The sequence below is a fragment of the Mustela nivalis genome (genome assembly GCF_964662115.1).
Source record: "Mustela nivalis genome assembly, chromosome: 17".
Classification (NCBI taxonomy): Eukaryota; Metazoa; Chordata; class Mammalia; order Carnivora; family Mustelidae; genus Mustela; species Mustela nivalis.
In genome coordinates, this window is record NC_139036.1 from 55548086 (window position 1) to 55563028 (window position 14943).

The following is a 14943-nucleotide window of genomic DNA, read 5'->3' on the forward strand; positions in this document are numbered from 1 at the left end:
GGGGCTAATGTTCTGTGGACAGTTACACAGCAGACTTCGCCACCGAGAGCCATCGCCACCCCCTCCTGCCGCCTGGCCCGCGCCCGCAGACACGGCATCCTGCCCACTGTACTGGGACCTCCAGGGAAATGAGAAGGGGGTTGGGGTGCCAGTCCTGGGGCAGCTGGGCAGAACCAGTCATCCCCAGGAGCCCAGGCCTAGAGACCAGCGGGTCTCTGATGGGGCAGCAAGCCCAGTGGTTGCTGCAGGCTCCTGGGTGTAATCCTGAGCCCACTTCTAATACCTCCCATTTCCTAACTGCCTTGCAGATGTCACCCAGTTTAACCTTCAGAATAACCCAGTGGGGAAGGCGTTTGCCCCCCTAATATGACTGAAGGAACAGGCCCCTACCGGTGCTCCCGCCTCAGAACCGGAATTCAAACTGCTCTGATGAATTCCCTCTGCGCCCAACACCTCTGCCAGGATGCCAGGCAAATCACTCAGGCTCTCTGCTCCCCCATTTCCTCATCTGCAAAAAGGCGGCATTAACTCCCCCTTTCCCCAGCTTCGAGAAGGCTTAGTGTTGACAGAGGGCCTGGCACAAGGCTTGCATGTGATTGCATTAGTTTGGGGTTTTCCAGAAAAACAGAACCAACAGATGTGAATATATTTAGAGAGAGGGGGAGAGGGGGAGAGGGAAGGATGGAGGAAGAGAGGGAGAGAGAGAGAGAGAGATTTATTTTAAGGAATTGGTTCATGTGTTGTGGAGGCTTGGGGAGCCCATCTGATAGGGTAAGCCTGGCAGACTGGAGACTCGGGAAATAAATGAGTTTGAGTCCAATGGCCATCTGTTGGCAGAATTCCCTCTTTCTTGGGGGAGGTCAGTCTTTGTTCTTTTCAGGCCATCCACTGATTGGGTGAGGCCCACCCACACCAAGGAGAACCATTGGCTTTACCCAAAGTCCACCCATTTGAATGTTAATCTCATCCAAAAAAACACCTTCACGGACACATCCAGAGTGACTGACCAAATATCTGGGTACTGTGGACTCGCCAAGCAGACACGTAAAATCAAACATCCCTGCACGGCAGCCGTTCCGGGAAGCGTTGATGCCCCCTGCTGTCAGCATCCACGGGTCTTCGCCGTGGAATGTCACACCCGCGCTGGTGTCTGTATGTACGTGGTGCACCCACGGGAATGCGGGGTGATCGTGAGTGAACACGTGGGCTGTAGAGGCATAGGATATCCCTGAGAGGCTGAGCTAAGTTGTGCCCAGACCTTGGGACCCCAGGGGACACTTCACTGACCCATTAGGACCAGGGGGACAGCCGTAGGAAGAGGGAGGGAGCCAGCATGAGGTACAAATCCTGGCTCCTGGCCATGACCCTGGGTGGAGCAGTGTGCCTCCCTGCGATGCACTTCAGCGTCAACCAAGCGAGGATAATGAAGCCAGAAGGATCCGGCTGCGGGGGGACGCAGTGTGCACTAATGGATGTAAAGCACCTAGCCGGCCCGGCCAGCCACACGGTAAATGTAAGCTTCTTCCCTCCCCATCCTTGCCGAAGAGAAGAGCACGTCCAAGGCAGAGCAGAAACTTAATTAGGATTGGAAAAATGTGAATTCCAAGGCTTATTAAATTCATGATATTTTTACTTACCATGTACCCAGAAATATATTTAGCAAAGCAATTTACACCATCATTGGCTGATGGATGGTGGTTTTCCAAGCTGAGTTTGAGGATGTAAATGGGCTCCAATCAGGGCTTTGCCGGGAGACGAGTCTCCCCTCCAGACCGCCCCGGTCCTTTGGGCTCCAGCCTCACTGAGGGAGGCCTCCCAGGGGGGATTGATGACCCTATGCCCCCCACCCTCCACCGGAGGCTCTGGGGGGTCGCCTCTGCTGGCAGGGAGAGGAACAGGGCGGGGAGCAGAGAGGCAACCTGATTAACAGTGAGAACAGGCATTTATCAAGCACTCCCCAGCTGCCGGAGGTGGAGTGCTTACCCTGGTGACTCATTACCCCTCCCAGCAATCCTGCAAGATAAAGAGCACCCAGGCACCTCTTCTTCCCAGCTACGCGACCTTGGGCAAGTTGTTTAACCTGCCCCTGCCCATGCCTCAGTTTCCTCATCTGCAAAGCAGAGATAATAAAATCTATCCACTATGAGCCCTAAAAGAACACTGTCTGGACTTCATAAACACTCAAACCCGTTATCAGTGTGGCCATAAAAGGGTAGCTTACTTGCTCAAGGTCAAGTGGCTAGCCAGCAGTCTAGGCAAGACTCCAAATCGGGTGTGTAGACTCAGAACTCTTCACCGCAGGTGAGGATGGACCTGGCCTCCCTCCTCATCTGCCTTTTATGTCCAGGTGTAAGTGGCGGAGGGGGGGCGGTCAGGGAGGGGGTGACCGGCAAAGTTTGGCTGGGTCTTCCCCTTGACACTTGCATCCAGGAAGCCCAGGCAGGAATCAGGATTTTGTGACCTGCTGATGCCAAGAGAGAGGGAGGCTCTGTCCCCAAGGTCCAGGCGACCCAGGACAGACCAGCCGCAGCATCCCAGCCCTACCTCTTGTGTCTCCAGTTTGTCACCTTCCTCCCTTCTGGACTGCCCTTGCCCCAAACAAAGGCTGGTTGGAGTAGGATAAGCTGCTGGCTTTGACATTTTATTTACCAAAATAATTTGCGTACGAAGCAGATTGCTAATGCAAAGCTGAATCTCACCCCTACTCAGATTAAATCCTCACCAGTTCCAAATGAATTGGTCTGATTGTGCACACAAAGCTGGACGGAGGAAGGCTGGCGATCCTCCTGCCTGGGTGGAGAGCTCTTTCCCAGGAGAGGAGCTGTGTGGAAATATCGCTGGGAAGCCGGATAGCCTGGCAGGCGGGAAACTGATGCCCTCCAGCAGGGGCTGCCTTGCCTTGCCCAAGAGAATCCTGTGAGCTCTCTCTCTTTCCGAGGGCTTGTTTCCAGAACTGTATGTAATGCATCCAGTCTCCCTCTCTTACTTCCTTCTGTGCTGACCCCCGGGTCCTATGGAAATCTTCCTTGTGCTTCAAAATGACCCTTCCACCCTGAAGCTCCCTTGCGTTTTCCCAAGTCGAGTTGCCCCTTCCTTCCCAAAACTTCTGTTTATGTCCCCTCTGCATTTGTGGGTTTACTATAATGACAAACTTACCTGTGGCTCCTTGAGCCTGAAAACTGAAAGCTCGTTAAAGCCAGACCCCCTTATCTTTTATCATCTCCGAGAACTTGCCCCCAGATCTGCCCGGTGCTTAGCACATTTACTGTATATGGTGGCTACTGAAGAAATATCTATTGACTCGAATTGAGATGTATTCTAGAAAGATGTCTTTTAAATTATTTTGAGCAGAAAGAAACTCCCAATTAAAAACAGCCATCTAAGTAGAATTAGTTTGTAGGAGGGAAGAACTCTGGCTAAGTGGGGCAGTGCCCAAGGGCACAGCGCACACAACTGGGCTTCCCCACCCTCCCCACCAGACCCCTTGGCACCCGTATAACCTCAGGCACCCACCACATAAAACCAGAGACCAGGAGTCCGACAGGGACCTAGAAAGCCATCTTTCTGGAGAGGGAAACCGGCTGAAGAAGCAATGTTCCCGCCTCACTCCTCCTCCCAAAGACCTCGATGCCGAGCCCAAAGCACCTGGTGGAGAAGGACTGAGCCCCTCGAACTGTCTGTGTATCTCTTCCCCTGCCCCTCCGAGAACCCCCTGGTGGTGTCCTTTGCTAACACTTCTGACAGTCAGTGGGGTCTCACTTAAAAAACTGAAGGACTCAGAAGTGCCCTAAAAATCTGACTTGCAAATCCACTCCAATAAGTGGAGTGTGTAACAGGTCACACCATTAAGAAGTGCATTCCCAACAGTGCAAACGGGCCATTACCCTCCCTTGATCTTGTGGGATTTGTCTCTAATGAGCATGGGCTCTTCTTCAGAGTAGCTGGCTTTTTCCACTGCAGGTGGCCACAGGGGAGTGGTGGAGACCTGGGGGGAGGGGAGGCAAGCAGCAGCCTTGTTGGGGGCTGGAGGCGTAGGGTGGGGCTGCCTCCCCAGATGTAGAGGCTGCACCCATTTACGAGGGTTTTAGAAGCCCCAGAGATGAGCAGAGACTGTGAGGGTGCAGCAGGGGCCCCCTCTTGCTTCTGGGGGATCATAGGAACTCAAACCCCAGTGAGGGCTGGCTTTGCCTCATCCCATGCCAGGGTCAGCTGTCCCCATGTTGCCATGACCCTCCGCAGCATGACGTTGCTCCTCTTAGCCTTTTCATGCAGTAAATAATCATAGCAATAACACAAAATAAAGAACACTGAATATGGTTTTTATTTTCCGGCTATGAGGATAATACATACGATTGCAGAAAACCTGAATGGTATACAGAGACATTGGAACAAAACTAAAATCCCGTAATCCACCAGGAGTGTATATATGGCTAATATTAGATACATTTGTATATTGATACATTTGTATCAATATGATACAAATATGATGCAATGATACATCTCTATTGATACATTTGTATTAAGATTGAGAAATTCAGGGGCGCCTGGGTGGCTCAGTGGATTAAAGCCCCTGCCTTCGGCTCAGGTCATGATCCCAGGGTCCTAGGATCGAGCCCCGCATCAGGCTCTCTGCTCTGAGCCTGCTTCCTCCTCTTTCTCTGCCTGCCTTTCTGCCTACATGTGATCTCTGTCTGCCAAATAAATAAAATCTTAAAAAAAAAATGATTGAGAAGTTCATCTCATGAGACGGAAAGGCCTCCGGTCTCCCTCCGACGGCTGCTCTATCTCTTCTACTTCTGTGTCGGTCACCGATGGGGTGGGGAAGGTCTGGCTGCCCCCATCCCTGGCCAGGAAAGGACACCCAGCCCAGGAGGGATAGGAAGACAATGGCACACATTAGCCGCATTAGCTGATCGAGTCAACGACTTATAAAGTTAAACATTTAAAAGGCAAAGAGATTCAGAGTTAATCAAATAGTCGATTAGTCAGAAGGTTGAAGGAGATAAAAACAACAGCTTCCATGCTAGGCTTTAAATATTTAACAAGTGAAGTCACCTCCTGTGTCCTACACACAAATCCCACCTCTCTCTAGAGTTAGACATCCTACAGTTTTGACTGTCACGCCGCCACCCCCCTGACCCCGCTTGGACTGCTCACCCCCATGCCAGGTCCCTTTACCCTTTACCACATAGTTTCGCCCATCAGCCCCTAACCAGGTTGTCAGGGTAGTCAGGTGGAAGGGGAGAGCCCAGAGGCTAATATGGAATGGAACAACGCAAGGTCAAGGGCTGGGGGCCAGTACACAGCTTTTGTAGCCTAGCCTTGAATTCAAAACAACAGCAACAAAACCACTTACCATTTCTGTTTTTCTTTTTCTCAGTTCTGAGCCAGGGTGATCTTGGCCCCTAAGGCTACGTTAGGAGAGGTGTGCATGAGCAATGATATTTTGGCTGTGATGGTGAAGGAAGGATGGGCTACTGGGCTACTGGTGTCCGGTGAGGGGAGGCGAGGGATGCCATAAAACCATCATCCCGTGCACAGGACGACCTCCTGCCCACCGCGGCCACCCCGCCGCAGCCACAGGAGGAGCAACCTCCAAATGGCAACAATAAGGAGACTGAAGAACCTGCTTTCTTTTCTTTTGTCCCCGTAATGTGCACTTAGACATTCCAAATTCACAGAGGCAAATTCTCCCTGCATCCCAAAGGCAAACCTGTTTTGGGGACCGAAGTCCAAAAACATAAGTGGACAAAGACCCGAGGGGCCGGAACAGTGGATGTGGGTGGAACCGTGCAAACTCGGTGTAAAGGAATTCACAAATTCTCCCCAAGTTCCCAAGACCGTTGGATGGTCACCTTGGAAACTGCAAACATGGTCCTGCCCTTCTCGGGCTGAGCAAGACCTATTCTGCCTACAAAAGGGTAGGACATGGTCTGGGGAGCAAGTTGCACTTTGACAATTTTGTGGGTTGTAAAGAGGAGGGGACAGGTGGCAGGGTCTGGCAGGGTACAGTCTTTGAACATTAAAGAGATTTGTTCTTCCTGGGGTTCTCTGTCCGCCACCCCAAACTCTTGAGAGGAGGGATGCTTACAAAATGGCCACGTGCTCATGCACACCTCTTGAATGGATGTTGGGTTCATTGATGGTGTTTGGAGAGCTCTGCTGTCAAGGCCATACCCTGCATGAGGGACAAGATCACCATTGTCAACTGTCCCAGAAGACAGTGTGTCCTCAGACTAGACACTGGAGTTTTGAGATGAGCCACTGGCCTTCATCTCCTGGTTTAGCCCCAAGGAAGGTGGTTGTCTGGATGATGGCTCCTGAGACTAGACGCAGAGACGATGCCCATACGGCTCATCCTGGGAACAAGGAGAAAGAGATTAGAGAAGAAATTTCACCTTTTTCATGGATTAGCAGGATAGGATTTAGGAAGAAACAGCAAATCTGGGATCAACCTGCTGACCCCACTTACTGATAGAACATCCCTTTTATAGCAGAGATGCGGGATGGAACAGGAGAACAGGGAAATATGGATACCCCAAATATCTTTGTCATCCTCCCTCTTTTTTCAAGAGTTCTGGTATCTCCTAGAAGCTTCTGGAAAAGGCCTAGCATCAGTGTGAGTTTAATCAGCAGACATTCATCTATTTCATGAGCATTTCCCGAGCCCCTGCTGCATACAAACCACTGTGCCCCATGGCAAGCACAGTGCCTGGCAAAACAGTAGGCACTTAAAAATTGTTTGCTTGGGATATACCGGTGATTGAGAGATTGTCCCTGTGACCGAGGGGTTTATAATCCAGTGAGGAAGACAGACATGCCAGCTAGAATGAAATAAGTACATCACCTCCCCCTTTTTCTGCATCCACTCTCTTAGCTAAAAGCGAAGCGCAGCTGCTGGGGCCCAGAGGACTTAGAACATTTCTTCCTTGAGTGGACCCCCAAAATTAATTGGGAGATTTTTCCCAAAAGACACAGGTTCACCCTTCCCTTTTCCCTTCTTCAGAGCTGAGTCTGTGAGGGGCACAGTGACACCATTGATTTTCTGTTCTTTCGTCCATCGAGACAGCGCCCTCTGCTGGCAATGGGGGTAGTCTTGGCTTTGGGCCCCCCCGTTGACTGTGGAGACCCCATACCAGAGGGGGTACACTGGTACTGAGCCTTGGTTCCCTCACCTGGAAAGGGGGCTTTTTTTGTCTTCTATGGAGGGTGTTGCGAGAACTATGGGTGCAAAGCGGTGGTCCCCACGTGGTGCTGGGCACCCAGGACACACGGGTGTGTCTCCTTCCTGGGATGGGCTGTGATTTTCATAGATCACATGGGTTAAGGCTCCCAGGGCCCAGGGTCTTCATCTTCTACATCCGCTCGCATCTCCCCAGTGTGGGGTGCAGCGCTGGCCCAGGTAGGTGTTAAATAAGGGCCTATCCATTGAACATTTAACACCACGTGCCTGTTGTTGCAAGGACATTTTCAAAGCCAAAAACTGTGACATGCCTAACAATGACAAGCACATCCAAGGCAGGGACAGATGCAACACTTTCAAGAAGGCCAATCCTCAGAGGTCAGGCTCTCCAGGTCTCAGGATCGGCACCGACCTACCAGCGTGTCTGACTTCCCCATTACTTTCCAGAAGCGCTATTTTTCAGGGGGAGAATGATGAGGTCCCAAGAGAAATTAAGTGACTTGAGCTAGGTCACAAAAAATGTACTATTCCAAGAATCACTAGCTGCCAACTTTGTCCTTCAATACTTCCCTCTCTTCTTCTTAAAAAGTGCAAGTAAGGTAGGAGAAAATCTACTCAGAAGGGAAGGAACTTTCCCATGACATTCAGATTGCCCTGGGGACACGATGGGGCGTGGGGGCAGAGGGGTCATCTGGGCAGGAGAGCAGCATCAGCAAACATTCTCTGCCAAGGGCCAGATGGTCAATGTTTTCCACTTTGCAGGCCCAACAGTCTTTGTACCAGTATTCCGGAATGTTCCGCCCTGGTCATGGGAAAGTGGGCCTAAACACATAAAGGGGTGAGCACAGCTGTGTTTCTAATAAAACTTTATTTGTGGACACTGACACTTGAATTTGATTTCATTTTCACACACCATGGAATATTATTCTTTTGACTTTTTCAGGCATTTGAAAAAGTAAAAAATAATCATTCTTACGTTGCAGGACATCAGGCTGGATCTTTGCCAGAGTTCGCTGACACTCGGTCTAGGGGCTTGGAGATGTCGGCAAAGAACTTTGCCTCCTCCACTTCATACCCTCATCTTCCTCTTTGGAGGAAGGGAAATGTCTGTTTCCTTGGAAAAAAGGCTTAGAGGTACAAATAAGGCACAGCCTTCTATACAAAGTGGCTAGGTCAGGGTTCCTGGGTGGCTCAGTGGGTTAAAGCCTTTGCCTTTGGCTCGGGTCCTAATCCCAGGGTCCTGGGATCGAGCCCCGCATCAAGCTGTCTGCTCAGCAAGGAGCCTGCTTCCCTTCCCCTCTCTCTGCCTGCCTCTCTGTCTACTTGTGAGCTCTGTCAAATAAATAAATAATTTTTTTTAAAGGCGGCCAGATCGACTTACCACCTGCGAAGCTGAATATCTATTTGTTTTGCCACTAAAAGAGGGGGACAGCCAGATATCAAACTGGAAATTTGTGTTCTGGACGCTCTAGCTACCTGTCCACAGGCACCAGGGTATGGTACCCCCCCCACACACACACACCCAGCTTGAGGATAACTTGTAAGAAATGGGTGAACTCCAACAGTCAAGCCGTGACTCTCTCTTCCCAGAGTCCAGGAGACCAGATGTTGGAGGGCTCCCTGCTAAACACAGTCTCAGGGATTCTGGTACATTGCTTTGAATTTGTCCTTTGTAAATTGAACTCAGGGGAGCCTTGAAGGTTTATCCGTCATATTGTGGCAGAAATAAATGAGGAGCAGGGACTCTAGGAACTAAGACCAAAAAAAAAAAAAAAAAAAGTCTTAAGTCCACTGCGGAGTATAAAAGAATGATAGGGAAGCCTAAGGCTTGTAAAAAGTAAAAATATCTGAACAGTATGCATGGGCAGAGAACATCGTTATCTGCTCCCCTGACTGTTTTAATATGCTGGTTATAGAAGCCTGCGAAATCATCAGAGGCCTTAGGGCCTGGAGAAGATTTGGCTGGACTGAAAGAAGTCAGACCGTGGGGAAGACAACTTTAGAATAACCTGAAAACATAGAGACATGTGTTCACAGACAGACACTTTCATTCATTCATCAAATATTTATTCCCTGCTTATTATGTTTCAAGCGCTGAGCTAAGGTACTGCAAGAAGCAAGCTGAGTTAGACCGAGCACCTGCCTTCGAGGGGCCCGGGAGGGTGGGGTGGGGGAGGCTGGCAGCTCCAGGCTGGAAAGCCCCAAAGTGGTGGGGGCCCCAGCGCAGGGGAGCTCCGCGGGGGTGCAGCCCGCAGGGCAGTGCCCCCTTGCGGAAGCCCGGCTACCTGCAGCCTTCGGAGTCCGGAGCGGCACCTGGGCAGTAGGTCTGCGGAGCGATGCTCAGTGGGTCCCGGGGGACCGCCGCATCTCAGCACCACCTCGGCTCCGGGGGCGCGGCAGCCCCGAGCCAATCAGACGGAGGAGACAGCTCAAGTCCATCTACGGGACTGCCCTCCGCTTCTCTTCATGCTCAGAAAATCGGCCCGGCTCCGCTCTGCAAAGGGAGCTGCCCCCGGAAGCGGACGGCGCGGGGCGCGGGGCGCGGGGAGGCAGCGTCTGCGGGCTGGTGCGCGGAGCAGGCCCGCGGAAAGCAAATCAAAGGCTCTGCCTCCGCGCCCCGTCGTGCTTCCTCCCGCGCGGTCAGCACCCTGTCCCTGGCGTTGATGGTTTCATTTTTCCGAAGAGGGAAAGAACAAACGCAGTAGATAATTGTAGTGGAACGGCCGATAAGTAACGTTTGGTCTCCTTTTTACAACCATTCCCTAGGGCCCCATTATGGTAATTTTTCTTCTATAACTGGCAAATTGTATAACGAGTCAGATGATAAACCAGCAAGCAAGGCAGAAATTTGCATTTTAATACAACTGCCTGGATCCACCTCCCTTCCCCCATCCGGGAGGTCAGGGCATCTTGATCCCGGGTCCCTGCTCCCTGCCCTCCCTGCTCGCTTCTCGGCCTCCTGAGTGGGTGATTTTGGCGCCCGCAATAAACACAGCGTTCTACTCTCTACAGACATGACTGTGGCGGGCGTAGAGATTAAGACCCAGCTCCCCCACTTACCAGATGGAGACAGAGGCCTACACTGTGCCTCAGCTTCCTTTTCTGTAAAATGGGATAATTACACCACCTACACGATCGGATTTTTTAGTGGATGCCGGATGCATCACAAATGCTCAATGAATGGTATTAGCGATGATGATGGGTTTTAGGAAAGCCCCTGGGTTCTTAGGACAAGACTGTAGTTATCGAGTCAGCCCTGATCCCTTTGCCCCTTATATGTGCTCTTCCACACCAATTTTGCTACCACCTTCTCGGGCCATGGCTCTGCCTTGATATTCAGAGTCCAGGAGTCCTTGAGAAGTTCTGCAGTGAAGGTGCCAAGAAACCAGGTCACAGGGTCTGGAAGATCTCCCTCTGTCTGTCTCTCTCTTTCTCCCTTACACATGCACACACACACACAGCATCACCACCAGGCTTCACCCACACCACACTGCCATACTGGTCACACCCTGGGTGAGCCTGATTTCAGGAATTCTGGAATCATCCCCCCTTACCCCCCCACCCCCCCCACTCATCACCTCCAGCTGTGCGGCTCTGGAAAAGGAAGTCCCTTCCCCCATCTGTATGGCTCAGGCTACAACATTTCTTGATGGGGGGACTGCAGGGGTTAACAGATGGCCATGCCTGGCCCCCAACAAACACCAGTTGAATACACCAATTAGTTGACTCCAAAAGGCGCTAACAACCTCGGCCAGCTTTTTGGCATGGTGGGTACATTTGGCAGGGACGGCCAGTCCTTTCATGCTCAAGCGAAGCCAAGCGGTATCCAGAAAATCCTGCCAAAACCCCGGGATTATTATTTTAGCTCCATAAGTGAGGCCTCTGGGGACTTGGCATGCCCTATTGTTTGAATTTATAGACATGGGCTCCTCTGGCAGCCAGGAAGGAGAAAAGGGTTGTGTGATAGCAGCAGATTTCTTGAAGGTTATTTTTAGAATCATAAACAACCTCTTGAGACCATTGGAGATTCCAGCCCAGACCTGGACGCTGAGTCTATTCCTGTATCATGATGAGGCTTTCATCTACCCCACCTGGGTGTAGGTAGGGGGGCTGCTCTCTGTAGGCAAAATGAGTCCCAGACCAGGATAAGGACTTGGGCGACCGAGTCACCACTGAGAGCGTTCACTCACTCGCGTGCATTCCGCACATGTTCACGGACCTCCCGTCACGTTCCAGGTCAAGTCCAAGTGCTTGAGATCGATCCGGCAGCAACGCAGGCAGCGTGTCCTCCCTTCGTGGAGCGTACATTCTAGCGCAGGGAGACACACTCCGCCAGTAAACGTGGTATGTAGGTGATTAAACTGTCGTCTGTAAGAGCTAAGTGCTCCTGGAAGATCAAGTTGAATGTTTCACACAATGGGTACATGGAAGGAATTATAGGTCCCAGTGTTCCACTCCCGCCTTCTAGCAGAATCCTGAATCCTGGCTCTCTGCGGGTGACCCAGCCGTGCCCTACCACTGCCCAATCCAGGACAGGTGAAGACAGTTCCCTGCCCCCCCCCCCCCCCCCCCGCCCACTGAGCTGACCTTGGCCATGGGACTGTTTTAGACCATTCGCAGGCCAGCTGCCTCAGTGTTGCACAGGTGTTGCCTGTGCTCCCAAACTCCAGTGTGGCCTCTGTGTTTCTGCCTGTGCTGTGAGAAGAACACGCCCCCAGGGAAAGGAAGACGCGAGAAGAAGACTTAGATTTTCAGGGAAGCCTGGGGGCCAGCCTGGCTCAGCAGCCCCCAGGCTGGATGAACGCAATCACGGACCTACAGACCCCCCCAACGTGAAAAGAAACGCTGTGGGCGAGGCTCTGCGTTTGCTTTCATTCGCAGCCACAGCGGACCGTGCCAGACTCAGCCGCTTAAGACAACGCACGTGCGTGATCCCACGGTTCAGGAGTCCAGGCGGGCTCCGGGGCTTAGAAGGACGAAATGTAGGTGTCAGCCAGCGGGGTTCAAACTGGCAGGCTCCCGGAAGAATGAGCTGCCAAGCTCATTCCTAGCATTGGCCGAATTCAGTTTCTAGAAGGTTAGAAGACCAAGGCCTGTTTCCTTGCTGGACACCAGCTGGAGCTCTTGTTATCATCTAGAAGCTTCTCTCGGGTCCTCGCCTCTCAGAACCGGCAATGGCACGTAGAAGACTTCTCACCCCTGGACTCTCTGACTTCCTCTCTGCCACATCATCCTTCACCCTCTTCTGTTGCACTGCTCTGACTTTTCTGCCTTCTTTTTGATTTTAAGGACTCATGTAATGACATTGGGTCCACCCAGATAGTCCAGGATAACCTCCCCATCTGAAGATCATCTAATTAGTCACCTTCATTACATCGGCAAAGTCCCTTCACAGCAGTGCCCAGAGTCGTGTTCAATTGACTAGCCATGGGAGGGGAATCTTTTTTTTTTTTTTTTAAAGACTTATTTAGTTATTTATTTATTTGAGGCCGGGAAGGGGCAGAGGGAGAGAGAGAATCAGAGAATCTCAAGCAGACTCCTGCTGAGCGAGGAGCCTGACACGGGGCTCGATCTCATGACTCAGAGATCATGACCTGAGCCGAAATCCAGAGTCAGACACTCAACCGACTGAGCCACCCAGGAGCCCCATGGCATCTCCATGGACCATCTTTAGAATGCCGTCTGCCATAGCCTGTAATTTCGGATCGTTGGGTACATAGCACCATCGCAGCAGAAACCCGACAATGAGAATGTTCAAGATGGGCCTCATTGAGGAGGTAACACCCATGCAAAGACCATCTCCAAGCTGTCCTTTCTCGCCCTCCAGCTTGAGCCTACGTCAAGCTATTGTTAGTCACGTCGGTGACAAAAATACCCAGGGATGGACAGAACCACGCCCGGGATGGCGGGTACCAGAGAAGTGTGCTTTCTTCCGTACCCACTTAGCTGTCAGATCTCCCACTTTGGCTTGACCATGGAAGTTCACAAGGACAACAGACACTATGACGGGAAGCCATATGCAGAGGATGGACAGAGAGAGTGACAACTGAGTGACAGAGCAAAGAAACGAGTCACATTAAAGACACTCAAAGCCGAGAAGAAGAGCAGGTTGGGGAGAGTCTGAAAGTAGAGTTGGGGGAGATACCGTGAGAACCACAAAAACTCTTCCAGGGGGCCACGGCTGGACTAACTGGGGTATCGGGGGGGTGTGGGCTCCTAGAGGCTGGGTGGTAGACGGTGACAGCTACCTGCATCCTGTCATGTGCGTAGCCCTCGGCACCTGACGTGGTAATACAGTACACATAGTCCACATAGTAACGGCGTGGTGTGTAACCGGAAATGCCTGTTAATGGACTGACAGCTCAGAGGAAGGAGCCCGGCCCCACCACCTTCCTTACATCAGAAGAGAGCCCCAACTTCAGTCAAAGCAAGGTAGAGATGAATGACCTTCTTACGGGGCCATGTGTCCTCAGAATGTCACTCAGTTGAGTTTCTCATGCAATCAAGATTTGCGGGGCTGGGGACAGCGCGTCCATAAAGGAGGACGAGGTAGGACTCCTGTCACTAAGAAGCTTGCCAACTCGGAGATGATATAAGATAGGCAGGTAGATAACTCAGATAAAAAGGAGGAAGTGACGTGTACTGTGACCGAGTATAGAGAACGTGTTCCGAGAAATCCTAGGGGGAGGATTCCTTCCCGCTTGGGTGGGTGGGTGGGAGCGGGTGGAGACCGAGCCGGAGGGACGACACCAAGGCAGCCTGGAGGGGGCGATGTTTGAGCTGAAGCTTGTCTGAGATCCAAGGCGAGGTCCCCAGAGGTGGAGGGCCTGTGTGATGCCAGTGAGGGCCCGTGGAGGGGCAGCGTGGCTGGGAGGGAGACGCCGGTGCAGATCAAGGCAGGCTGGGCCCAGGGCCAGACCCGGGAAGGTTAAGCAGATGGGACCCATTCTGTTTCTGTGTTTTCCGTTGCTGTTCAATTTCTCTGCACAGAGGGGCAAGTAACAGGTGTTGTTTGGAAGCTACCAAGGATGAGGACTAGGAGGTACTCTCTATTTTTTCTTATTCTGAGAAACGTAGAAGCCCAAGCTTTCCGGAATGGGAGGGATAGTAAGTGTCACCCTCATAAGCGGGATGCTGAGCCCCTGCCTGCTCTGCCCGCCTGCTTCACCCCTGCACGCCCAGTAGACCCATCTTCCCATGCAGGCGTGGCTCGTACATCACACTGGTCTGGGGGTTCAGGGGCTAAGATGGGGCATCCCTGTTATTGCCCCCCAAACCACCACTCTCCTGATGACTTCCTGTGGTGGCCAGGTTCACACACCCTACAGCTACATATGGTCTGGGGACAAAATGGAGGGAGGAAACAGCACGTTCCCATTCCCACGGAGGGATTCTCCCTCTGCCTTTTCCATCAAGTGCTTCCTTGAGCCTACGCAGAACAGCCCTTCCCTGGGGTGCTGGCCTCCCCACCTCCCTTCCCTGCCTCTCCGAGCCAACAGAACAGTGGCTGGAAGGCTAGAGAAAAATCCCGAGCCTTTCAGAACTAAACATCCAGGGTCTGGGGATGGGGCATGGTCCTAATGAGAGGTTCCAGAGCCTCTCTAAGATTGGGAGCAGGTGGCTGTGCTGGAGGGAGGAGGGGCTGGGAACTCACTTTCTCCACATCCAGGGGAAGCTTATAAGGCTGGAGAGAAAGAGGGTGCCGAGCCAAACTCCGAACCCAGGAGTATCCAGTCCACACACTTCTTCCAAACTCTTGT